Source organism: Aquila chrysaetos, chromosome 8 (genome assembly GCF_900496995.4).
Source record: "Aquila chrysaetos chrysaetos chromosome 8, bAquChr1.4, whole genome shotgun sequence".
NCBI lineage: Eukaryota > Metazoa > Chordata > Aves > Accipitriformes > Accipitridae > Aquila > Aquila chrysaetos.
This window is the reverse complement of record NC_044011.1, coordinates 24645097-24672631: the sequence shown is the minus strand read 5'-3', so window position 1 is coordinate 24672631 and position 27535 is coordinate 24645097. Positions and strand designations below refer to the sequence as shown.

General features: G+C 38.1%; 1 protein-coding gene across 3 annotated transcripts in view; it reads left to right on the top strand.

The window, feature by feature from the left end:
* The window catches only part of TMEM200A (transmembrane protein 200A), a 56896-nt gene that overhangs the window by 2766 nt on the left and 26595 nt on the right, over positions 1–27535 (top strand). The window contains exon 2 of one of the 3 annotated variants that reach the window (XM_030023139.2): positions 19561–19732. The exons of 1 other annotated variant lie outside the window; for it this stretch is intronic. The gene's annotated coding sequence lies outside the window, so the exon portion shown is untranslated. Of the gene's footprint in view, positions 1–3641; positions 3794–19560; positions 19733–27535 lie in introns of all 3 variants that reach the window. One more of the 3 variants, XM_030023140.2, reaches the window with a different exon arrangement.

The following is a 27535-nucleotide window of genomic DNA, read 5'->3' as shown; positions in this document are numbered from 1 at the left end:
GTGTATGGAACAGCAGGGGGAGACTGCTACTTCTTGTGCCTTGTTCAGTGTATTTTAGGAGCCAAAAATCTGAAGTGCTGAAAATCAGCGAAAGCTCCCACTAAGATTACTGAAACCAGACAAGGTTATGATATAAAAAATATGAAACCTAAAGGTTGCTGTCATGAATAGTTTCCTATTATTTTTTTACAGAAGAATGCTGTCAGTCTTGTCTATGATAGTGGTAGAGAATGTAGCGGAAATAAGAGGAACTTGATATCCTAGCTAGTGATGATGCCTCCATTTGATTTGGTGCCATTGTGCTTCATAAACAGATCAATTACTTTTAGTCTACATGTTTGATCTTGTGATATGGGAACAAAGGGGAAATTGTGAATCATTTTCTAGTGTGCAAGATTAGAGACTAAAAGTAGGATTAACTTGTGAAAACTTAGGCATCTTGTGCCAGTTTAGACACTAAGGTATTTAAGACCTCTGTATGGGGGGGCAAACAGGGTCTAAGGAGAACCCGAACACTAGAAAGGCAGCCGAAGACCAGGTAGAATATCCTTTTAGATAATGTTTGTACTACAGCTCTACATAAAAGCCTTTAAGAGGACTTGAATCTGTTCTCCGAAACCTTGTCGTTAAGATTTCTGATGCTGCAGTATGATGGATGTGGGAAGACGTCCCAAATATGACCTTACTATCAGGATTTAGGGAGGTCCATTCTCGATGCCTGTTTACCAGCAGAATCTTTGTATTACTGCTAACTGGTGACTGCCTTTGAGTTACTCAAAGATACTCATCAATAGTTTTAAGAATTAGAAATCTTAGAGAAGTTTGATACGTATTTTGAAACACAGACCTGTGTACGCTCTCAAAGCCCCCTAGAAATAAAAGGAAACTGCAGACAGTGCTTCAGTTAGTGCTTTAGCTTTAGTTAGTACTTTAGCTTTAAAATAAAAATATTGTAAGGAAAAGTTTCTGTTTTTCTTCTTTACTAGGTAACACATAACCCACACAATCTGTGGGTAGTTAGGTTCTTAATAAGTGGACAGTCGATTGCATGGAAAGGTGAAATGCTGACAGCATCAGTGAATTAAGCTACTGAACAGATGTTTTGCACAGCTGTTATCCTACCCACTAGTTTTACTAGCTCTTGGGTGTCCACCTTTTGTGGAGTTTGTGAGAATAAACGCTGTTCTAAACTTCCGTATTGGGACTTTGGTCTAACTGTACAGCAAGAAGTCGTTACTCTATTCCACCGTTAACCATTTCCACATAACACGATTCGGTACCGGGTGTATATATGTAACTGCTTTTCATGTAGGTGAATCTTGTCAGGAGCAGCTCAAGTGGACCTGATGACTGAACTTACTACTGAAATATTCAGATTATACTGGTCTCATAGTATAAATGAAGTTACGTTCTTCTTCCTGAACTTTATTACAGGATCAGTGATTTTAAACTTCATGATTTTGCCTAGGTGATTTTTCTTAAAAATAAGGGTTGGGTTTTTTTTTTTGAACATCTAGCCAAATGAGATGGATATCCTGTAATACAGAGCTACTTGAAGCCTTTTATCTGCAGCAGTAACAGAACACGTTTGTATCACTCAGTTTTCTTATTTTGGTCTGTTGGTGACAGAAATATTACAAAGAGCACTTGGTGGTTTTTGAAAATGATTTAATAACCAGAAGACCTGAGAAAGAAGGATGTTTTTCCTCAGTCATCTCCTCTGTTGTTCTGTTTCATGTTGGGGAAAGTTATTGTTCTTTTTTCTCCATGTTTCAGTAGCTAAAAAAGTGTGACAGGGAGGTGCAGGGCCACCTAACCAAAACTGGGCATCTGAGGAACATCGTCAGTGAGATGTAATGATGTAGCAGAGATTTTTCAGGAAAACAGACTTGTGGAAATGAAGCAATGAACTACCTTTTTGTGTATAAACTCTCTGAAAAGTCTTAGGAAGACTGTAAGACAGTTGTCACTTTACTCTCTTGTGTCCATTTGTATCAACATCTTGTTATTATTTATATCCCACTGGAATTTTAGTCAATTGTTGCTTTTGTTGGAAGTGTGACCATTTTCCTCCAATTAAAATATGTAGAAACAAAGGACATTTTTCTACATTGTTTTTTAATTTTACCCCACTAAGCTAAATGATGAAACTCTTACTGAATCAGAGAAACTAGGATTTTGTAGCCACAATGAAATATGCTGTAGATACATACAGTAACCAAACAGATTTTAAAAATCACAAGAGATGTAAAATACAGCATAGGTTACTTTTCAAAGCAACTAATTTACAGACAAAGAACTAGAGAGGAAGAATGTGTTTTTATATGAATTTGTTTTTTCTTTGCTGTTTCACAGAGACAGTTGGACTAAGCATCCCAGTGCTAGGGTTTTTAAAACCCATCAATAAAAATTGCTAAAATTTGAACGTGTGTTAAAACTGCATACTTCTGTAATTCACTCTGGCTGTAAAATGGGAAGGACATTTTCAATGAAGCGTTGATAGCGTTGGGTGCTAATACCCTATGAGTTCTGACAATTGGTTAGTGGCACTTAAAGTAGTAGAGGTTTGTGCTTTGATGCCTGTGACCTATGCTGGGACCTGTAGCATTAGCTTAGAGAGTGGATATAAAATGAAAAAAAGCTTTTTAGAGCTTTCCAATGATAGTCACACTGCTTCCTTCCCATAAAGGGGGGAATTCCAAAAGTAATTTTGATTTTTGTTGATGTAAACCACCATCAAAGCAGATTAATTAGGAGGCAGTTAAAAAACTTCACTTATTATATTGAATTTGGTGTGATAGTGGTAACAGCAATAGAATTTGATTTTTTTTGTTTTCACATTCTCCATCTGAATGTGTCTGAATAAATGGCTCTGCTTATCTGTAGTCAGTTGCCTATTGTTGAAGAACAAGTGTGTATCCAATTAATTTTATCACTTATATTTTGCTATGTGTTAAATGAAAAAAAAGTGCCATTACTTGTCCATCCATCTAGTTGCATATGTAAAATTGCAGCTCAAAGCACTGGAGTTTTCTCTCTCTCCTTTCTGTAATTCAAAGTAACAAAGGCATACCACATATTAAAATACACAGGAAATATACAAAAAGGTATGTTGTAATTGAAAGAAGTTCCACTTACTCAATTTTTGTTTGCCATTACTGAAAAGCTTCTACTTATGATTTGTTAGGATTCAGTGTGAGAGAAACTACAGATAAATGAATAGCTCTGAGTTGTTAGGATATTAAACCATTTTTCTCTGTACTGGAAAACTCATAATCAAGAATTATGTTGTATTGGTAGTGCTTGCCCTTTTTCATACAAGTTGGCAGGATTGTCAAGGAAGCATATTCTAGCCTAGCAATTGACTTGATCCCATTACCTATATTTTTAGATACATTCCTCTTTCTGCACAGACACGATCTATTACTCTCGCTCAAATACGAAATTTGACATGTATTGACATTGTAATGAGATGTACATTTAATGTATTCCTTCATGAAGAGGGATGAGAGCAGCATCATGTCTTGGGGCAGCATTTTGCTGCAGCAGACAAGCTTTCCTAAGGAAGTATTCCTTGGAGCACACAAGGCGTACACAACTTAGCTGCTATAGCTTCTCTCTTTTGCATGATCTTGTGCTAGATGGACTTGACGCATAAGGTATGAGGCAGCCTGCTGGACTCAGAAAAAGAGATGCACTGTGGAACTATGCTTTTCTGGAGACGTGGATGTCATGGTGGGGTTGTTGGAGGTCAACTGAATAAACCTGATACAGTGTCTGAGACTTGGCAGGTGTGTACTTCTTGCTATAAATTACTGTGTATTTAACAGTTGGCTTGTTTCGCCTGAGGTATGACTACATTTCTGTAGGAAGGAGAAGTTAAATGACAGCTAACAGACAAAAAAGAATGAGGAAGAAAGCAGGGGAGAAGGGAAAGTAGAAAAAAGAGCAAATGACAAAAGAGAAATATTGAAGAAAGAAAAAACAAGGCAGAAAAAGGATGAGATATAATAAGTTGCATTTTTAAGGATGAATGATGCTACATTCAGTGTTATAAACAGAAATAAACTCAAATAATGAATAGAATAGTAAGACCAAAAGATACGGTGGTGTTTCTTTTTTGAAGCATTCCCATCTTTTTTGGTCTGGAAAATGAAGAGATTAATTCTTGTCTCCCTGAGATGCATTTTAAATGATTTGTCTTTGTTGTGTATCAAAGTACCATGCTCTGCAAAAATGATGTTAAACACTTCTTACACAAGATACACTGTAAGCAAATCAGTTCAAACAGACATATGAAAGGGAGCTATGGCCTATAGTTTGCTTACAAAGATAAAAACTGCATTTTTAAGTACTTGCAAGTTAGGTGAACTGTTTTTTCCTTTGCAGACTAATGCCCTGAACCCAAAAGCTACCACCATGCAGATCTGTGTAATCTGTCATTGTCTCACAGAAGACTAGTGAGCACAATAAGCACAATGGGGACTTCCTTCAAAGTGGTGGATAATTAAGTGGTATTTATCAAGTGAATACTTAGCTCATACTTGCACAGATTTTTCTTTCTGATATGTTTTCCCTATGTCCGCATTAGGAAACTAATGAGGCAAAGACCTGTTCTCTGGCCATGAGGCCGGCCAGGGTGGTCTGGCTATGTGCAGGTGTTAAACCATCTTCAAGATGGTCGCATCCAAACTGCCTGCTTGGAAGTAGCTTCTGGACTGAACTAGCTAAATGCCTGAGAGGGTGCTAACTGACCGCAGCCACAAATGCCCCTGGCATACTTCTGGTAGTGTGAGAGACATGGTGGAGTCCCACTGCCTGGGCCCATGCCTGGGCACAGCAGCCGGTACTGGGTACTATAGATCCATTACTTGCTAAAATGTTTTTCCATCTCATCCCAAACAATCTTATTACAACAATCCTAATACACATGGATTTGAAATAGGAGTAGGATATTAAAAGTTATCTTTGGAGGCCATTGACTGCTCTAATGACATTAAAAGAAATCTGATGTCAGTTTGCTGTCACAGTAGTAACCTTGGTATTATGGAAACTGGAATTTGGAACGTGATGTTTGGATACACAAAATATGTGGAATTGGTGGAACATACTGGGACACTGTACTCCCAAATGGATTACAAGAGATTTACCAAACAAGCACAAAGTTGCACACGAAATAAATCTCTAGCTGGCAGTTCCTTAATGTCACAATTATTGGCCTGGTAATAATAGCCTGGTACAAAAATGGCTAGCAAATATTTATAATAAACATCCAGAGGCTGAACAGACTCTTCTTAGGAAGTAACGGCTTGGCTATTAATACAGTTTATAGACTTTAGAGCAGTAGAATCACTTTGCATTAATTCATTGCCAAAGTGCTTTCCCCAAACCCTTCTCATGACCCCTGCAAAGTATTTGCTTTGCTGTTTGCCAGGAAGAAATTTCTTTTCAAATTACTTTGCAGACGCCTATTCTGAATTTATCGCCATTCTTTTTGTAATTCAATTTTATTCTCCTAGGACATGGCCTCATTACCTGGTGCTGGTGGTAGAATATCTGCAAGGTCCTACATACGTTGCTGGAATATAGTTCAATAGGCTATATTGTATTAGAAGGACACAAGTCACTGTTTTCCAGTCCAAGCTTGCAAACAATACGCATACCAATGAAATTACACACAGAAGCGTTTACTGGTTAAGGACAAGCGATGTCGTGTTTTGCAGAATTCTGGTTTGTAATTTTTCATTGTCCTATTGGCTGTAGAGTTGAAATGGTAATGGAAAACAGGTTATAGCTGAGACTGTGGTTCTTTTTTATTTTAGTTCTTAATGTTGTGAATTTTTTCATTCAGTTAGATTTATCTCCCCCCACCCCCCCCGGAATTTGGAGATTATGACTAGATGGCATTGTATACATTATGTAATTCCTGTAAAAGAGGTAATGCTGTCACAGAGTCAGAATTAGACTATGAGAGGATGGGCCCAGATGAAGTAGTATAGCTTTCTGATAATGTTTTCTAGATAATTTTACCAGTGTATTCTTGTGCTGCCTTCATAGCATACAAATGCAGTATTATTGTTGTGCTTTGTGACATGACTTCATGACATGTGAAGTTAATTGCTTTTCCTACTTTCTCCAAAGAATTTTGGGAATACTTAATCTTTGTTTTTATGACCATTTTTGTCAGTGTGCATGTTACTAGGTATTTACCCTGTGTTAGGGAAGGCAATGTCCAAAGGGAGAACCTGGAGCCGAAAATGGTCTGTGTGATCCTTAGTTTCTGCAGTCCTTCATTCCAGAGTCTAGACCTAGTCTCAGGCAAAACTCTTTATCTCTTGTACAGAATATTCTAATTGTTACTAGACACAGTTTCATTCTGAATAAGGCTTATCATCTGTGGTTTTCAGGTTTGAGTGTAGGAGGTAATTTTCAGCCCAGAAAATTGAGTGCTTTGGAAATAGGCCTAACACATGGCTTAAAGCTCGAGAAGCCAATATCAGCATCACCTGCAGGTTAAATATGCTTTTGTTAAACCTTGTGGCTGAAGAGATGGACTTTAGAATTCAGTTCCAAGCTTTTCTTCCTAATCTAGCTAGTCTCGCTTTACAGTTGAAGAAGCATCTACTGGGGGAAATGGGGAGGAAAAAGAAAAGAAGGAAGGTCCACTACAGCAAGCTATGAATTCATGGCGGGGGGAGAGAGAGAGAGAGAGAGAGAGAGGCTGGTTAAACCGGTCTGGAACAGAGATGGCCCATGGAGAGGGTGCTGATGTTATGGAAATTTGGATTGGAAGATTTTTCTGATGAGTCATTTGCTCTGGAATTAGTTGAGGATGTTGCCTTTAAACAGTGAGACTGTGTCTGGGAATACCCATATTCCCAAGAGCATGTGGCTGAAACTCTTCTAGTATTCAGGAGCTTGGGGCTTCTTAGGTTAGACCTGGTGCTTGGAGGTCCGGTAATGTTTATTGCATGGATTCTTCTATTGCTTTATATTAATAATCTTCTTGTTGTGTTGTGCCTAACTGCCTGCATTTGATTCAGTTGCACACATTCAGCAGCTCTGTGCTGTACAGAAAACTCACAGAAACTGACACAGTTTACACTTTCATAAAAAATTGTAGGCAAGCACAGTTCACTCCTTGACAACTGCAGGACTGTGTATATAATGATATTGTGAAGGCAGAATGTAGATAGAACGGAAGATAGGTCAGTAGTACAGCAGCAACCACAGACGTTGATTATTCTATAGGGGCAAGACTGTATTTTTGCAAATAATCTTAGCCAAGTAGTAGGGAGACTCTTAATCTGAATAACTGGAAGTATGAGAAGTGGGTCTTATCATGTAGTGTGACTAGAAGTACATGTGGTATTAATACCATAACACTGTTTTCCTTCTTGTCTTTCAGTAAATCCACAAGGAATGATGAGACCAGGCATTGGCATTTGCCATGGTTAGCAATTTAGAAGAGAAAACATATCGTAGGGTTAATATTCAGGTCTTCAGCAGTGACAGCAGAAACTTTGACATACAGCAGTAAAAGGGCCCTAGAAAAGGGGTCTGATCTGCTTTTGTGCCTCCTATTCTCGAAGTTTGTGGCTTTTGAACTGTTTGCAAACACTCAACTTAAAAGCTTCTCTAGCAACAACTGCATTGCACTGAAAGATTGCCCTTAGCATGGTCATGTGCGTGTTTGTACTGCTTACTGTCTGCCTTTTGACCATACTTCTGCCTTTTAGACTGTGATGTACTTGGCAATGTGCTGTGGGTAGTGTGTCCTGGGGGTATGTTCCAGCTGAGCTCCAGCCCACGTATGCTGGTTCACAGTATGGAAGGTAGACAGAGGAGGAAGGGGTATTCAGAGCAGTCATTGAGATGAGCACTAAGTTCAGGTTTTCAAGATTCTTCTTCAAGATCTTGAGGCAGTTTGTTTTCAAAAGCTGAGGTTTTGAGCATGTAATCACATGGATCTTGAAGTTAAGGTGCCGGGCAGGTTTCTACAATTCCTTTGCCTAAAACCCCATCTTGATAGGAAATTATCTTCTCAAACGGGAACACGAATGAGATGAACGAGACAGAAAATGTTAGAGATCCTACTTGATTACTGTTTTATATGCAGTGAGGTTTTCCTGGAAAAAAAAAAAAAAAGAATTTGAGATTTGGTCAAAACAATAGAAATGGTTTAAAAAGCATTTAAAATCACTTTCACATACATCATGTGTAAAACCATGTGGCTGTGATTAAACAAGCTCATTGTGTGCAAAAGCAAGAGGATGACTGTTGCTGAATATAACTTGCTTTACACAGATTTTTCAGAAGAACCATCAGTCATAATGATCAAACTGTAAAAACAGAAAATATGAGCCACAGCAGAGATCTGAAAAACAGCCAGAGAAACATCCTGGATTTTATCAAAAACCAAAAGATTGTACGACTTCTTGTCGTGGCTTTGAGAGAATGATAGAATTGAAGCTGATGAATGGCTTGTGTTAATCATTTTATATTTGGCTTGTGTTTTAGTTTTCAGGATACTTTATTGTCAAATTTTTTTATTGCTCATTCTCAGTATGGGTTTTGTTTGTTTTTACTGCGTATTTATAGCGCAGCAACTCTCTCCATTCTGTCTGGATAGTTCATGAAGAGGGAGCCTGAAAAAAGCAAGTCTATGTTGCCAAGCTAGTATTGCATTATTTGAATGTTTATCTGAATCTACTATGGATCTTCTGGCTGATCTGACAGTAATTTCTGTTTTTCTCAAGTAAACCTATCTTTTCCATATATATATAAAAATATAAAAAAATACAGTCCTGGGAGGAGAGTAGGGAGTTTATGGAACTATTTCCCTTCTTTTTGTGAAGAAAAAAAAAAATTAAAAAAAAAATCAGGTAGTGGATTTGCCTCATATGGAGGCTTGTAGGCCCTAGTTTTGTTGTGTGCTTCAAAGAATAGCAGTAGAAGCACCTTAATGATGTAGCCCTACTTTATAATGTGAACCCAAGCCACCCCTGTATTGCATAGATACAGACAAGATACCAGAGTGTAGTACAACATGTAAGAATCTCGTGGACATGATGTTCTGTGAAAGGTTTGATAACAGCTGACTTCCTCCATTCCTCTCTGAAATAGTACTTTAAATCCTTCAGTTTTTTTGTGTCCCTGCAATGCTCTCTCTTCTCTTTATTTGTATTGTAGGATATCCATCCTCTCCTGCTTTGCTTTACTTCTCCCTTTTTGCTTTTTTCCTACATCAGAGCAGCAGATGCTTTGGGAAGCAAATGGTATTTAGATTTGCTTATATCTAGGGCACACACAGCCAGGAACTGCATACGGGACCACTGAACGACTTCTACAAAGTTAATTTTTAGAGCTGTATAAATTACACAGGTCAGCAAAGACGTAAGAATTTGGATTCTCTGCTATCATTACTCACATTTCACATCAATATAAATCCTTGATTTTAATGGAAGTTTTCATATATGTCACAAAACTGGTAGAGGGTTAGATGTTACAGACTGAGAATTGGATGATGCAAGTCAAAAATTGTCTTCTCCTGCTGTGATCTCAAGAACACTGTAAAAAGATTGAATTATTCTTGTTTGCTTACTGTTGCTCTGGTAGTGTGGTGAGATCCTGACCATGTGAAATCAAGGCAGAATTCCTATGTATTTCAACAAGGTTAGGATTTCATTCAGTATGTTAGCTAGTCATGGACCTAGTGCTGGTTCTTACATAGCCCAAAAATGTCAAAGATGTTTTCTGTGAATCATGCCTTTATTACACAAGCAAGCCAAAACAGCTCTCAGGAGCTGGAAGGGTTTTAGTTCAAAGCCATGACAATCAGTTTCAGCTAATAAGCTGCCATCCTGGAAATCCCCAAAGCCTTCCAGAATGTGTTTTCTGCAAAGAAGACTTTCTAGTTTATCTAAGTCATGTTAAGGTGGTATTTTTGTTGTTGTTTTAACATCCCTAAACATATGCTTTTATCAGCTGGATTTTAAAATGTCTGTCTTCTAAATTTCTAAATGATATCTCTAACATGCCTGAGTAGAATGAACTTTGAAAGTAGAAGAGATTTTTTTCCATCTCGTTTCTTTGATTATAATAGAATATTATGAAAGCATATAGTAGGTTACTTAAGTTAATCAAGATATGGAGTAGATGTTCAGTTTTCTTATTAGTGATATTCAAACTCTTAATGGAAACATAATGGAGAAGATGTCTCTGCCAGTCCAGGAGATGCACTTTTTAGACAACTTCTAGAAATGCCTTAACACAAATACAAAAGACTTTCTGAGGCCAGTAAATCTCAGGAGGTCAGATGTTCATTCTGCAAAAAGCTGGCCATTCATGAAAGCCCATATCCCTCACTGCAAAAACAGTAGTAAAAGCTCAGTAACCTTTATGTCCCAGTGTGCTTGAGCAGTAAGATTGGAATTGTAGGAAAGGTTATATAAATGTGCTGAGAATTTACTTTCTTCTGGTTCTGCAATCCCATCTGCTGGGGTGGGAAACACTGTATTTTCTGCCTCTTACTACGATCTGACCTGCTGCTTTATATGACATAAGGCTGTGAGAGTAAGAGGTCTGTGCCTAATAAGGCTCCTCTCAGAATACACTCTGATAGCTGTTAGCTGCATTTTGGAAAAAACTTACTAGGTTCTTTCATCTACTCAGTAGTGTTCATTGATCCAGAAAAAAACTCCCTTCCAGGTTCAGATGTGAAAAGAAGCAGCTGAGCATGCATGCTTCCATCGGCATATAGTCACTGGGGACTGAACTGCCAGGCTGAGGTCTTCATTGTCTCTGCCATAGGTCAGAGTTTCAGCAGTTGCCAAGGCAAATTTGGGCTTGCTGCGAATATTGGTGCTTGTGATTCATTAGGCTTAAAGTGTCTCATATGAAATGGGGTAAGAACAGCCAGTTGCTTAAGCAGTGTAAAATCTGTTGCATTCCTGTGCTGGACAGTTTGTACCATTAATGTAATTGAAACATCAGTATTAAATTTGTAGTGCATTTCTGAGCTGTTTTAAATGCAGAGTTGTACACCTAAAGTTTATACAACAGTATCTAGAAATAATGTATTCAAATGGTAATGGTCTTGCTATAGAAGCACAGGCATAAGAATCTGATGATGAGGGTTTTGCCAGAGGTAGTCTGTGACTTTGGAGAGCTTGCCTGACCCTGCCTTCCTGGAAATGCATAGGCACCTTGTTCCCATGTTATTTTTATCCCTTTGGAGAACATGATTTTTAGTGTCTTCCTTCAGTTTGCCTATCTGCAAAATGGGGATATTTCTATAGGTGGCTTAACACTCATAAATACACATGAGGAATTTTTGAGATATTTGAATGAAAGGTGCTATGCAAAATCAAATCAGTATTATATACCCAGAGTGAAAAGAGCTCTGTGAATGTTGGTGCCTGAGCAGAATCATTAATGGTAGAAGACATCTTAATGCACCAAGATGTATTGGAAATTAAAATATTGAAACTGAAAATAAAATAACAATTGAAATTGGAAACATTTCTAACAGTGAGAAAAATTAATTCTTAAAGTATCTGCTAAGAGCTGAGTTGTCTCTCTTAAAATCAAGACTATCTTTCTGAAAAGTCTAACTTGAGGACTTACAGGCTTGATAGAGAAATCAGAGGTGAATTTCCTGGGTTATGTATGCAGCGTGCAGACAACAACTATCTTTTCTGGCCTAAAATATCCATGCATATATATTTTTTTTTGGTGGAACAGTCATATGTTTTTGGCTAAATAGTGCTTTTCTCTAGAGGGATTTAAATTCCATCAAAGCTATTACTTTAAAATGTATAATGTAAGCTCGTTATTTAGACAAACGTAATGGCCTAGATGTTTATTTTAGGCAACTCTCTCCAGCTGTATTGATAAATAGATGTTAGAGAGATTGGATGTGGTACTCCAGCACGCAGCTCGTTGGATAAAGTTTAGATTGCACATGCTTGGTGTAGTGAATGGAACAAACGTGTCTAAGTAGGAGTAAAATTCTGCAGACACACCATGCGTTTAATGCATTATTTGTGTGTGGCAAAAGTAGGGTTGGTATTGGTAAGCCTGCCTAGCAAAATTCAGTACCTTGTGGTGATGCCTGAGCTAATATGGGCACCAGACATGAGATGGCTGTTACATGTGTGCTCTAGATGAGCTGGTCCAGATATCTCCATGTAGGACTGGGTTATTTACACAAACCGTGTGAATTCAGGAGCGGTTGTCACACTGCGAGTTGTAAGGAGCGAGGTTTAATGTACAATACTGCATACAAGCAGTTTGGTAATACTCTTGATGGCTTCAACAAAGACTTGAATCATGTGTCTTATATGGCACACATGACTAGATCGTTTCAGCACTTTCTGAACTGTTTCTAAGTTGAAATAACAGTCTTTTGTCTTCCTTTGCAGTTTATAGGAAAATAAACGTGAATTGCATACCTGATCTAACTTTGGAGTTAGCGGTGGAGGTCTCTTCCAGCCTAAATTATTCTATAGTTCTGTGATTTAAGAATAAGTGGTTTTGCTTTGTATGCGTGTAAGAATGAGTCTGCGCACTTCAGGGCCATGTGGTTGGGACAGATATATATAGTTGGAGGCATTCCAGATGTGGAGGAGTCTGTAGACACCCTTACTGGCTGTGGAGATGAGGTCCACTGTCCGTATCACACTTCTCTGAAGGTTATGACTTTTGCCCTGCCTGAATTCCTGGTTGTGTGTTGGCTCAGCAGTTCACCAGGAAAGCCTGAGCCTTACTTCTCCTGGGAATTGAAGGAACAATAGCCCAAAGGTGGGTACTCCTCTTGTGTCTTAAAACCTCCTGTTAGTGGAATGTGATTTTTTTCATGCCCAGTGTTACCTAATATTGCCAGAAGTCCACCAGGGCTACCTTTCCAAGAGCTTGTGGAAAGATGGAGCATCATGTGTGGTCTTTGTATTAATTCCATATCCTGGCTTGACTTCTGACTATCAGGAGGTATCTGCCAGTTGGAGGCAATAGCTAACTGCTTGTCTTGTTTTGAAAACAGTATTGGTCAGAAAAACAGTTGGTTACTAGTGCTGGGGCCATTGCATCACTAACTGCCAGGCTAGCTTTTAATGAAATAAATCTGTGATGAAATATTTAAGAGTGTGTTTAATGAAATAAATCTGTGATGAAATATTTAAGAGTATGTTTTATCATCACAGTATCGAGCGTCAGAGATTTTGAGTGACAAGGTTCTGTACTTTCATGAAATTTTGGGGACGAGTCTGACTGGGGAGGCAGGGAGATGCCCTGTCTGCTATAGGGCTAGATGGGAAGTTTGCCCTAGAGGGGAGGATTCCACACGCAGGCTAGTCAGCAAGGAGGCTCTTTCCTTCCCGGGGGAAATTGCCCTCTGAGCTGGCTAGCACCCCTGATAGCTCTGTGCCTGGAAGGGCACCCAAAAGGAAGAAGTGTCACTGTAAGAGGCTGCCTTTCCTCCTGCCTGTGTTTCTTAGAGGCAGCTTCTGTTGACTGAGTTGCAGTTAGCTTTGTCTCCTGGTAAGCCTCAGGTGTGGGATTTGGAGATTCTGTCCAAAGCACCGACGAGGATGGATCATATTTTTGGAAGAAGGGCATTATGACATTTGTGTGTTGTTCTTGATGAGGTATTGGACTGTTCCTGTTGGTAGACTTGGGAGAAGGAAGGTTAGACATGCCAATTTTTCCCAAACAGAAACAAGTTAGATGACAATGTGGTCTGGATAACTGTGAATGAAGTATTACTTTTAAACATACTTAATCCCTCTAGTATCTCACGCAAATACTATCTCAAATAAATACTTAGCTTAAGGAGAAATACACTTTGGCTATTTTAACAAAGAACGTAAAAAATACAAGCCACAGTGTTTGCGAAGAAATTGGTTTGGCATGTTTATGGGATAATTAACCAGTTGAAAAAGTTTGCAGCTGCTGATAGTACTACGAAGGAGAATTACTGCGTTGCTTGTATGTTTGCAAGGTTAGAGCAAAGTGTGGGTAATATCTCTCACTTCATATTCATTTGTGTCACAAAGCAACACATGATGTGGTAGTCTCAAAGAATCATTGAGAATTTGCCTGTTAATTTCAGTGGGACCGGAATTTCAAATGCATACTTAAATAGCATGAATGATTTGTTCATTCTAAAATTCTCGTTTGCTACCCAAAACTCTCAGGGACTTCACCAAAGCCTTTGTGTTTACAGAGAGTCTAGAGTGGGGCCTGAAGTCTGATTTTCACAATTTAACATGAGCAAACTTTGTTATTGTTCAGTTTCATAACTCAATATGATTGAACAGTTCTTTTTCTGACATATCTTTTTTTAGAAGAAAAATCATTTATATGAGAAAGGTTGACAGAATGTTATGTGAAACATTCAAAATTATCCCCATTCTTATTTAGGTGGGTTGGTTAATAATGGAGAACGTAGGTGTTAGTCTGCAAAATCTGTATTGTATAAAGAAAGGTTTTGTGATCGTTTTTTCTGTAAATGGTATTTTACAATTTTGGGCAGAACAGATCATTGTTCTTTTTTTGTGTGTGTTTATCCTGTTCTTTCATGTTATTGCAGAGTCTGAACAAAAATTGTCATTGCAGAACTGATGTCCCAGTTATATTATACCAACAGTCTGCTTAGAATTTATATGTATGTAAGGAGTTGCAGGTTTTCAAATAACCAGTTAAAAATATGAATATCACCATTGCTATATATTTTTCCCCAATGTCATTTAGAAGTCAAGCAACCAGGTTTTAGTGAAGTACTCACAAAAACATCAGATGCAGGACTGCCCTGTTCCATAAAAGCCCTAAGCTATTAAAATCTGGCAAACTTACAAACAAAAATTTACAAAGAAAATAACTGGGCAACTGGTTAACTTGGCAGCATTTTAGCTGGACTTTGGAAAAGGAAACCATTTCATTCACAATGATACAAAATATAATGTATCACAAAGTCAGACAGGAAGAGCCATTGAGAATGGTAATTTTATAATTTCTTGTGGTCTGTGGCAGAATCAGCTGGAACTGCTGGACCAGATACTGTCAAGCCATCATATTTCATTCTCAGACCCAGCACATAGTTAAAAGACCAGTGCAGTTCTAACCATTATAAATTGCAGGCTTAGATTATCTTTTAAAGCAAAATACCTGAAAATAATTTAGACCTACAGCTACCTACTTAGTTCTAAATTTCATCTTTCCTGCAAACCAAAGGTGTCAGTGCAGTGTGAAGTACAAGAAAAATACTGAGGAAGCACAATGTCTTTGGTGAAAAACGTCAGCAGGGAGAAGACAAGAATTGCCAAAGAATGACAGATTTTCATAACCTTTTCTTCATTATAATGCTTAGGGAAATGAAGGTGAGTCATACTCTGTATGCATTTTTTTCGGTGAACTATGGGAGGTTTCGTGCTCAGTTTGACTTTAACTGCAAAAGCCCTTCATCTGGAGTGTATCTAACTAGTGATCATTAACAGTGGTTATATTTTAAATTGAGATGCTGATAGGGAAAGCAGCAGATTTTACAGAGAAGACATCAAACAGCTTTAATATGGAGACTTCCAAATTTTTCATAATAATTTAAAAATATACATTCGAGGTCTACTTTTATGTAGGTTTCCTGAAAATCTAAGAATTTATGTTTAATGCACATAATTTAAATATTTTGACAATTATATACTCTAGTCCTTCATTTATCTGTTAGTGAATTACAAGGTTTTGCAGTCAGATACTTTAATTTAATACACTTTCCCAAAATTTAAGTTAAATGTCAAATCATTACAAAATAGTAAGTGGCCTGCAGTGGACCCTGCATAAAGATCTTCCCGTAAAACTGTTCATTTCGTATTCAACTTGATCATATATGTTTATAAGGAATTAGCCTCTGTCAATCACACAGAGCCATGCTGAAAGACAACTCCCTCTGGATGAATGTGGAGAGGAAGCACTGGCTCTCAAAATGTGAGGACAGACATAAGGACTAATTTTCTCTTGCTCTTTCTTTAGGATGCAGCTTCCTCAGACAAATGGCAAACCTTGATACCACTGTGTGAAGGGCAGGGCTATTAGTTTTCATGAGCTCTTCAGCTAATAGCTAGCTGTTCAAAACAAAGTTGCTTGTGTCTACACATTGCAATGTCAGAAATTTTGTTATCTGCTTAACCAGCATCATGCCATCTGGAGAAAGTAGCACCTCTGCAGAAAGAAATAGAAAAGTGATGTTGCATCCAAGGCAGTAGGATCCGCTTCTTTGCTTTCAAGGCCCAAGCTGGCACAGTTGCACAGTGCTTTGTTTTGGATTTTGTTAGCTGTAGCTCAGAGTTCAGTTTACTTCATTGCACGGTGTAAGTATGCCCAGCGGCTGCAATTCTGGCTGATAATGAAAGCGGAGAAGACTCTTCATGGTCTGCACAAAAGATCCTGCACCCCTATTCAAAGGCCGGACAACAAAGAGTATCCAATGATTGTTGTAAAAATGCTATTTATGTTGTAAAACCAAATATTTTGTAATATATGTTAGCTTTACAGATAAAGCTTCTGATTTAATCTGAAAGTAGTAATTTAGTCACTATTTTTTATTTATTGAGATCTTCATATTCACTGAATTTTAGTACATTTGTACTAACGTACATGTGCACAGTGTACATTAGTATATGTACGCTAAAGTACATTTTATTTATTTCCACTTCTGTAAAAGCTATACCACTGCACACTTATAGCATACATTAATTCAGTATGGCTTCTTTACGATTTAAAGGTACTAATGATTATGATTCATCTTTACCAAAAAATCTGTCCAGTGCTGCACTGAGTGAAACTCTTAAGGTCTGGGGACAAATGAGTGAATCATGAAGTAAAAGAGAAGCAGGGAGAGCTAAGGAGAACAATGAGAATCCAAAGTGAGCTAGTATTTTCATTAAGTCCTTGTTCTCCCTGTAATGTAATCTCCTTTTACTTGGTCATATTTTTTTACATGTGGTCTACTTTGTAGTGCACACATGTAGTGGACTTCAGTGGTTGCTTTGTCTTAAGGCTGCTTTGGATGAGGCCTTTACTGTCACTCTGAAACAGAAAGTGTTTCTGAAGGAAAATGAGGTAATGGTTCACTAGAAATGTCAGAGTATCTTTCTAATAGTCAGCATTTTAGAATGACTTTGTTAAAAACTAGCAGATGAGTTTTCCTGGTTCCTCTATAGAAGCGAGGAACTAACCAGCCCTATTTCCAGGACCTGAACATGTATGCTAACATACTGACAAATAATCTACCAAAGAGACACCAGGCTTTGTTTCAAAAGAAGGCTGGGAGCAAGCCAAAATAAGGCTTTTAGTGTACAGAAGCATATGACAAGCCTAGATTAAAAAGATATTCAGAGAAAATATTTTCCTCTGTGGTCATACCATACTTAACTGCATTCAGCTGGCTGAGCATGAAAATATACTGCTGAATGCACCTTTCAGTTAATTTTAATGAGGAAGAACTTCTCAGGATAGTTGACATGCTGTAACAGTGAAAATCTAGGGGGAGTTCAGGGGATCTACAGTGATACTACATTTGGTGGAAGCATATGCACAGATGTGCCTTCAGGAGGCAAGGAAGGGGTTTGTTCTCTGCAGTCACCAGAGTTAGGTGAGGTAAAGGCAATGGGGAGGTCATAGTCATTTTTTGTTGGTGGTTTTTTTTGGTTTTTTTTTTTGTTTTTTTTAATTGAGTGTAATAGGAAAACAAAAAGTATAAAGAGGTGAGGAAAATTAATGCATTCAAGGTGTAAGAAACAAATACTGCTCTTTGACATGTGGACTATTGTGTTTTATTTTTATAGCATGTGGTACTGAAAGGTCCTGGTTGGTGAAGGAGCTTGTAGGCGCTGTGGTCAACTGTGTTTGACCTCCTGCTAATAACTTAAGACCTGAACTATTTTCAGGAGTTAAAAATGGAAGAAACTTTACACAGCAGGACTACTTTTAAAAACAGTTTTTCAGCTTTTTGGCCATGTGTCTCCTATTAATTCATTCTGACTGGTTAAAGTGTCAATCCTGAAAATAAACTAAAATAAAACCTTAGAAAAATCATACAGCTCGTGTTGATAAGCAAAACCATATGAAATTACACATATGATTAGATCTGCCAGTTTCCATGGAATGACAGAATTTTTCCCCACCTGCCAAACAGTAAAGTGAAAAGCTGTAGTACTCTGGCCTCAGCATTACAAATCCTTGCCAGTTCTAGCAGCCATTAGTTGCATGAAAAATCACACTGATTTTAATGGAGGGAATTCCAGGATTTAGGTGCACTAAAGGCATTTTCTTTCAGAACAAATTCCGCATCCAACTTGTAAGATTATAATGTTATTTTGCATACAAGGTGCAATAACTGAAGAATTTACTGTAAAAGTTTTGTGACCTTAAAGTGAAGAAGAAAGTGCAGGTAAGCAGATGTTTACAAATCAGGTTCTCTGTGGAAGTTTATGCTAAATTTGTAAACATAAAACATACTTTTGTCACTATAGAAATAATTTAAGTTCCCATAATTCCTGTGGGTACATTAAAATGAGTCTTTTACTTTGTAGGGTTATGAAAAGATCAGTGTTTTTAAGTTCCACAGTAATTATCATCATATTGTTTAATAAGCCAATTTAATGCTGAAGCATGGATGTTTAAGAATGAATAACAAGACTGGATCTCTTAAGATTTGAGATGGACAGCCTGCAAAGACTCCTAAGCATATAAATAATAAACCATAGTAGCAATTATTTTGAAAAGGCAGCAAGGCACACATCAAGAATTACTGAGAAGGAAAAAAAAGAAAATTCTGAATCGCATATAACATTCTGATCCCATTTAAACTGATGGCAACCTCCTGTTGTTTGAACTTAAGATTTAACCTTTTGTCTTGTAATGTGCTTTCAAATCACATATGTGGGCATTCAGATTTCTAATTGATAAGACAATTGACTTGAAAATTATGCAGAGCATGGGGAAATATAGATGAAGGATAGACAGAACACCTGGAGAAGAAAGTTAACCCTAGAATTTTCTGGCTTCCATACCTCTTCCTCACTAAACTTTTTTCTCAGCTAAAGATTAGTGCATATAACAGTCCTATAACTAGATGGCTAAACAAAGTGTGGGCTTATCTTCATCTTTATGGTATATCTTTACTTACCGCTGTCTTTCTGCTGGGATGGATAAGATGGATTGTTTTTGTATTCTATTCCAAAATCCTCAGCAGTCTTCCAGGAGCAGTAAGCTAAGACCTATCAGCATGGATTACATTTTTTTTAATGGGAGGTTGTAGTATGGGGCATGTAAACAAAGACCTTGCTGTTACTTAAGAAACATTGATATGACTGTGGGATTGAAGGCCATCTATACATCAGCTTTAAGCAAACAGTTAAGAGATGTTATAAGCAGCCATTGCCTCCAGCAGCTCCAGAGCCTGGCAGTTCCTCCTACGCAGTTGCTGGAGCCCAGCCTGGGCTGCTCTGCAACCTAGAGGTCTCCACCCCAGACCGATGGACACGGCTGCTGCTTTCCCATTTACAGGTTCAACCAGTAGCAAGGCTAAACATGTACCCCAGAGACACCCACAGAGAGAGGACGTGTGCATGGCTGGCTACGCAGACTGCCGTAGGCAAGGCACTTTCTTCAACAGCACCCACATGTAATGCTTCCAGGAGCGACATAACAGCCAAGTCACCTTCCTCCTCTTTGGCTGGTAAGGATTGATGTTCACTAGTGAAAGCATGTGCGTGTTGGTGGATCCCCCAAGCACTGGTGCGGACCCTCTCTCTGCCCAGCACCCCTGCCCAGATCCCAGACCCCCTTACCCACCCCATGGGTCCAGCCTGCCACTCGCTGAGTAGTTCAAGTTGAGGATTGTGAGTGAATACACAGGCACACCCCATGCACGCCCTGTTAGTTGTTTAATGGCCCATCAGTTAGTAACTGGAGGTATTTGCCATTGTCTCTGTTTATCCCTTTCCTATCAGTTTGTGTCTCTGTGCTTTTGTTTATTGCTTCCCTCTTTGTTTATTATCCCCTTTTGTATTGAAAAGGTTCTTGATTGGAGAAAGTTAATGAAGCAGATACTCTCACCTTCCACATGCCCTTACACAAACAGGCTTTGGTGTTGGTACAGGTGACAACTTGAGCTCAGTAACCTGCACTCAAACCTACCTAAAGGCTGTGGAAGCATCTGGCCGGCTAGACAGTGCTCTGGCCTCTGACACCAGTTCAGTGGCAGGTTTAGCTGTGGTGGTTTAAGATGTTACTCCTGCAAGTGTCCATCATTGTGCTTATCAAAGGCTTCCTCCATTGCTGAGCAGCAAGTGTGAACACGTGACAACTCAGTTGCTACAGTTCATATTTTAGCATATAAGCATGAATAATTACTGAAGATTAACAAAGTGTTCATATATTCCATTGCAACTTGCAGTAACTTTGGCCCTGGCACATCTGATTCTGCTGTTCCGCAAGGGCACTGCAAGCCTGAACTGAGAAGTTCTGGGGTTGGATGCAGCAGGGCAAAGCACTTAATCCACTGGACTTTGTGCATCAGGACACTTCCCCTGCTAACAACACCCAACCTTGCTGAGCTGAAGCTGTCCCAGCTTAATTGATAAGAGCTCCAGTCACTGTTTTAGTAGCCTTGTGAAAATACCCTATCCATGTGTTTCTTAATCTTCATTAAAGTTTTATCTTGCTAGATTTAGGGTTTTTCTTAATGTTTTTATTCTGTTTCCTGGGTCTCCGATTGCCTGTCATGCACAGATCAGAGTGCAGGAAACATTACAGTAGGTCAAAGAGCTGGTTGATGCCAGCGCCTAGCATTTTTGGCATAACAGATCTCTATCTCAGACCTTACAGTCCTTCCAGTAAAATTGACATCCTGAACGGTTCATCTCCTAAATAGGAAAAAAATGAGGAAGGTTGAATAAAGTGAATGAAGAAAGCCTGTAGTGCAGATAGGATGGAGAAGAGCTAGAGGCACACAGACCCAAGTACAGAAAAGGTTATGGGGAAAGGGGAGATGTGTAGAGCCCCAGCTTTCCTACAAGGGGAGAGCAAGGAAGCCTGGCAATATGATTTGAGGGATCTTTGGCGACCAAGTGAGACACAGTCAGATACTGCCTGAGGAAGGAGGGGGGTGTTGGCAGGTCCTAATGAGAAAGTGGCACATAGGAAAGTTTAGGTCTGGGAGTGGAGTAAGGAGACTCCTCCTTCTACAGAAGCACCAAAGGCATTCGAAGGAAACGTTGAAAGTGTGCTAGTTATATGACCTGTTCTTAAGCCTTCTCAAGGATTTTATAATTTGTATTATACTATGTGTTAGAAAATGCATTTTTCTTAAGAAATCTAGAGGCCCAGCTTTTGCATCTGTACCAACAGTAAATAAAATCTTACTCAAATGACTAGCCCCAGTCAGTTCCACTTGAACTGATTGTAATAGAAGTAGTAAGGTACTACTTGGCATCTGTAAGGGCCCCAGAACGATTTCTGTGTGCTACTGTAATACTCCTACATTGAACAGACTGTAGATCATAGCAGGATTTCTCCTGCAGCGTGGTGATATCCCAGATGAGTCACAGCAACAGCATCTAGCCCCAGCCAGCAAAGTACTGATTGTGGCAAAAATGGCTGCAAGTATAGGCGACAAATCTCTATGCTATGTTCAAGAATATGGCTGAATTTCACTTCTATGTTGATGCCATGTCTGTATTAATATCTTTATTACAGGGGGAAGTTTTTTTAGCCCCTTTTCCTGTTTTGGGTTAGGGTTCTTTTACCCCATCTCAGCAGATAGCCTGAGAGAATGTATGTGGCCTGTAATGCAGCTGTGGATTTTTATGACAACAGGGCGGCAGATGTTCCGTATTTGAATTCATCTTCAGATGTTACTACTTTGATAAACAGCATTCAAGGACTTTCTACTTTCTTGCCTAAGTGTTTTTCCATTTGGCATTTGCGGAGTGGAATGTTGAATTCTGAGACTATTGAAAATGATAAATCAGTTATGATGGCTTAATTGCTAACACAGATGAATTGAATAATAAGTGACCAATGTAAACATTTGTGCAAAAGTAACTGTATATTTATATATTTCGAAATTCCATGAACACCAGGAAAACTAATTTTTTGAGACAGATATTATCTCATTTTTTTCTACTTTTTAGGGCCAATCCAAGGCTAATGTATGCATGCTTTCTTCCTATGACTAAAAGCTGCATACTAGGCTTTTTGTTTCTTCTGATTTCTTCTAATTTCTTCTTTTAGTTTCTTCCGATCAGGTATACTTATTCTTACATTGCAGAGATCTTAATTTGTCATAGCACTCCCCACATTTACATGTGTATGAAAGACCTTCTGGCTGAAGGAAATTGGGTATCTCAAAAACTGCCAAGGGTTTCCTATCAGGGAGTGTAGGGAGCACACGATTCAGTTGGAGTCAGCATGGAGGACCTGGACCCATCTGTGTGGAAGATCTGCTTCATAGCACAAGTGTACCTGTTTAAGACATCTGGCTGTTAAAATAACAATTTGCCATGAAGATTTAAGGAGTTACTTGGTGGAGGCATAACCGGCATGGAGAGAGATTTGATCGCTCCCCCAGTTCTGCCAGCTGGAAGTCAGTTGACATGAGACTTGGCCATTGACTTTCAGCAGCAGTCCATTAAGGCCCTAAGAGATTTGGAGATCAGAACTTACTGTGGGATGAGGACAATAGGATTTGGCCTTGAGAAGGTAGAAAGTTAAGAATTTTGCTACAACAAAGACATTTTATACAACAAAGAAATTTTATGTATGTATTTTGGTTTGGTTTGTTTTTTTTCCCTGTAATTTTTCCTCATAAACCTGTCTTCTAAAACAGTAATTATTTTTATTTTTAAAAGGTGGTTCATTTGGCTGCTGAATTTCTGATTGTGACTTTTAGTATGTGATCTTTGGACTCCATGGAGAGTGTAAGGGAGTGGGTCTGTGAACAACTTCTAAGACACTTACGGAAGATGACTGAGGAAGAAAAGTTCACATATATTAATTCTACAGGAGGTTGCACTGGAAATTTTTTAGGTGTCTACAAACATCAGAAGTTTGAAAATCACTGATCTAGAATTGAGTATTTTGCTAGCTGAATTACAGATGCTAAGGCTTGCTCTCTTCTTTGCTTTTAGTCTGTCCTAGGCATTTTGGATCTGGAAACTGGAATTTGGTATTTCCCCTTTGGATGGTGGCATCATGCAGTTATCTTGAAGTCTTTTCCTGGAAGACATACACATTTTATTTTCCATTGCCAGTTTTATGGCTGGGTATTATGACCAGTGCAAATAATATTTGCAGTGCTTCTAGCTTAAATATGTATTATTTGTGTATTAAAGGAGACAACATGCGTTAGAAATCAGTACCTAATGTAAGTTTCAAATGCTAGACTTCTGAGTGCTCCTGAAAATGTTAATGCTTTTTATTTTCTGTTTTCTGTATTGTCATGTAAAAAAATCTTAAAAGTAACAGTCTAAATGACCACATAAGAAAGAGAAACTTGCTGTACAAAAAATCTTGGCAAATACACAAAATTAAGAAAAAGTAAAATGTGTCTTTTTTCTAGTTGCTCTCAATTGTTACTGCAACAAGTAAAACAAGCAGTAGAAAATATTTAAAGTTTGTTTTTATTTTAATGAGCTATGTTTAAATTTTAAGCATGGAGTCAAGTCCTCATCAAGGCATTGGCCTTGCTCTGAGTTGGAAGATTCCTGTGTGGGTCTGAGGATGCGGTGTAACCAACTTCCTCTCCTGATGATGTGTCTCAGGCTAAGAATTTATTTCAGAGCACTTAGAGCCAGAGTGCTCAATACCTTGCAGTATTGATTCCTGGCAACTTATAGGCTGATCCTGCACCAAAGATTATAGTAATTTTGCTAGTGCTTTCAGTTGGAGGTCATAGAGGGGCCTTACCGATGAATGATACCTCAATTCTAAATTATATTTTATGTGTTACTATTTATCCAATGCCAACTATATGCAGTTACACACATGATACTTTATGCAAATTGAATAGAAGTAAATTTAACCTTGAAGTTAATCATGAAGCTGAATATTGTAACCAGTCTCAAAGTTGGGAAGCGGGATTGTGCAGAAGTTAGCAGTTACAACTGGGATGGGTACAGAGGACTGCTGCCAGTGCCAAAGGGTAGTTGTGACAATACGTGGCAGGGGCGGGGGGCTGAGGAAAAGATGGGAGTTGTGGGATCGTGAGTTTAACCACGGCCTTTCACCTCTGTTGAGAGATGGCATCTGTTGCCACCATCTGTTCTACTTCTCTGCTTATCTTCCCACGTATGATACCAGGCTGGGAGCCCAAAAAAGGGGACAAAGGGGACACTTTAATGAAAGTTTGATGAACGCCTCTCTGAAGTCCCCATGCAGCAATTGGAGCTTCTGTGGATACGTGCGGTCTTTTGCTGGCGGAGAGGAAGATGCAACAGGGCTGCCACGAATGTGATTAATATCCTGCAAGGAAGTTTTCCTGACTGAGCTTCTATCTAGGATAAGTAGTATGTTGTCTGACAAAAAATGGTAGTGAAAATAAGTTCAGAAAGTCAATCGCCCTTAGAGAATATCCATTTGGTGGTACTTCCTGATTTAAAGTAGCTCTGCAGCTACTGTTTAGAAGTCATCTCTTCATAAAACCCAGCACACAGGAATATGTAAAAATTTTGGCAACCAAGAGTAGCTTTCAGTGAGAGGACAATGGGATACATTAAGGGAAGATAACTGGTCATTGCCATAAACATCTTCAGCTCTTCTAATAAATCTGCTGTATTTGGGCAGCAACTTTTCAGCTCTTGGCAAGCCTGTAGGATGTTCCATAGCAAAGAAAAGAATTTGGAAAACCTCGGGGGGCAGGCCTGGCTGCAGTCTGTGACAGCTGGTAATGTATGAATTTGAAAGTGGTGTGCTTATTGTATAAAAGTTTCTTATGAGCAGCATGATTTGTGGAGATCAAAATCACATTTCATAGAAACAGATAATTTTTTTAACCAGATGAATGTCAGTTCTATGCAAAGTGTTTCTTTCTTTCAACAGAAATTGTGTGATTTATAGTATGACTCATTCTGTACATGCAATATTTTGGTTAAAAAAACTCACTTTTACGTGTGAAACATTTCACTCTGACTCAGTGTTGACAATAATATGAAAGAAGAGCTGCTGTAAAGTTTCTTTTCATAATCTTTTTTATTTAATTCAAAACTTTGAAATAAGATGGAGCTAAAATTGAGGATACACTACATGCATATCAGAACAGCATTTTTGCTAATTAAATCTGTTTGCTAAAAATGCAGTATAGATTAAAAAAACCAAACCATGTATGGGCATCCACACTCCATTCAGCAGGTGGTTGTGGCTTAAAATAATAACAATTGAAAACAACAGTTGAAGCAGCCAAAATATTTTTTGAGTGTTTTGAAGGTGAAACCACTTTTTTCCTCTCAAAAGGATGGTTTTAGTCAAAATTCACCCTAAAAATAACTGGTTTTAAACTGGTAATGACACCCAGGAAAAAACTGTTGCTTGACCCAGAACTAGTTTTTCTTGGTTAAGATTTTGCTAAGAAAGCTAAAAGCTATTTATATTCACATCCAAACAATTTTCCATATCATTCCATTTTTAGGATCGCTGCAGGTGTACTGGGCCTAAGATTTCCCAGCATATGGGCAACTAAAAATTCAGAATGCTGAGTTGGTACATATGTTACTGAACATCCTCTAGAAATAATTATATTTTGTTTTGGAAAAACTAGCACTGTTAGAAAAATGTCATTCCTGCATGCTCTTTTTTTTTTCAATTCCTGTGTGGTGTTGCCCACATTTGTGTAGTTCCAAATTATGATAGTGTGTGTGAAAGGAATGCTTCAGGATATCCACAAAATAAACTTCTAATTCACAAGAGAAGGTTTATCCTTGTTTAAGTCAATGCAAATTTTCCAACTAATCTTAGTAATTAAGATTTCACCCAGTAGCGTCGTGGCCGTCTTGATTCTTGTGACTTGGTCATCATACCTGCTTTATTATTTTTCAATAATGTCTCAGAATTCAAGATTCCATTCCACAAATGTGGCAACGATGTGAGAAGTCTCTGAATGCTGTTTAAAACAATTAGAAATTGAACTAAAATACCTAAATTTGTTCTGCATTGAGAAGGCACATTTGTAAATTTGTATTCTCAAAATTCAAGAGAACTCATCACCAGTGTCTTTTGACCATAGTATAGTTATTTGGCATTCATAATCCTATTTCGTGTTAGAGGAACAACTTAATATCCTTTAATATAATTTTGTATTCCTTGCACATTCAAAACTTCCATGAAAGCCAATCATAATTTTATATGCACTTAGAAAAGTAGGACCAGACCTCTAATTGTAGATGGATTTTTTTTCTAATTTAGTTTGAATAAATTATAATAAGCATAATCCTAACAAGACATTTCCAGATCAAATTTTACTTGCCTTACTAATGCAAAGTTCCTGTTGAGAATTGGGCACCAATAAGAGTAGCATTTGCTTAACCATAAATCTTTGAAAAATCTTCTGATACACAGCAGGTAATTTCAGAGATAAAGAGAAAAAGTGAGAGAAAAATCATATCTATTACTCTGCCTTCTATTTGGAGATAATTAAGTTCAAAGGTTCTGAAGTAACATTGACTGTGTTACAGGATGTCCTCCACACCAGAAAATGAAATTAATCAGTCATTGCTGTTTTAAGTGAAAACGAATTAGTTGCAGGCAAAACACTGTACTTTCATTAGTCATGTCAAGATGTAAATGTGAAGATATAGATCTTTGCATAAATGTTCACAGATAAACAAAATAATTAAATTCACTGCTGAAACAAAATAATTAAATTCACTGTAGTTATGCAACAGATATTCTCTTAAGTATATGATATTTGGTTTACGAGAGTACACAGTAGGTTCTTTATCTGTGTTTTGTCTATGATGACAGGAGAATTTAATTTTTATTAATCTGGGGAGCCTGGATTCAGGCAGCAACTCAAGAAAACATCTGTGTTTATGCTTAGTATAAACAGTCCATCTAAATCTCACTAGCTGCAAGTTTTTCTTTGTTTTAATAATGTTCCCCTAAGGAGTATAGTACACAATCTGATGTCACAATTTTGCAAGTGTCCGTCAGGATGGTTCCAATGAGGCCACTTTTGTCCAATGGCTAGAACTGAAACAAAAGTTTTGCTTTATATATTTTCAAAGGATTTCATTAATTAGTGTCATTTGCTTTAATTTCTGAAATGTTTCTAGTAACAGAAAACACTTAAAAATCACCTGTTAATTAAAAATTATTCCAAATTTAATTGACTTAGTTTTTTGCTATCGACTTGAGGGAATGCAAACTGGGAAGGGATGCCCGGCACCATTCGAGTGGTAGTGATGTACACAACGTGCTGTGCATAGGTCTGATCTGCTGCACAGCTTGGAAGACAGCAAAGAATCATGTTCAGCATGTCTGCCCC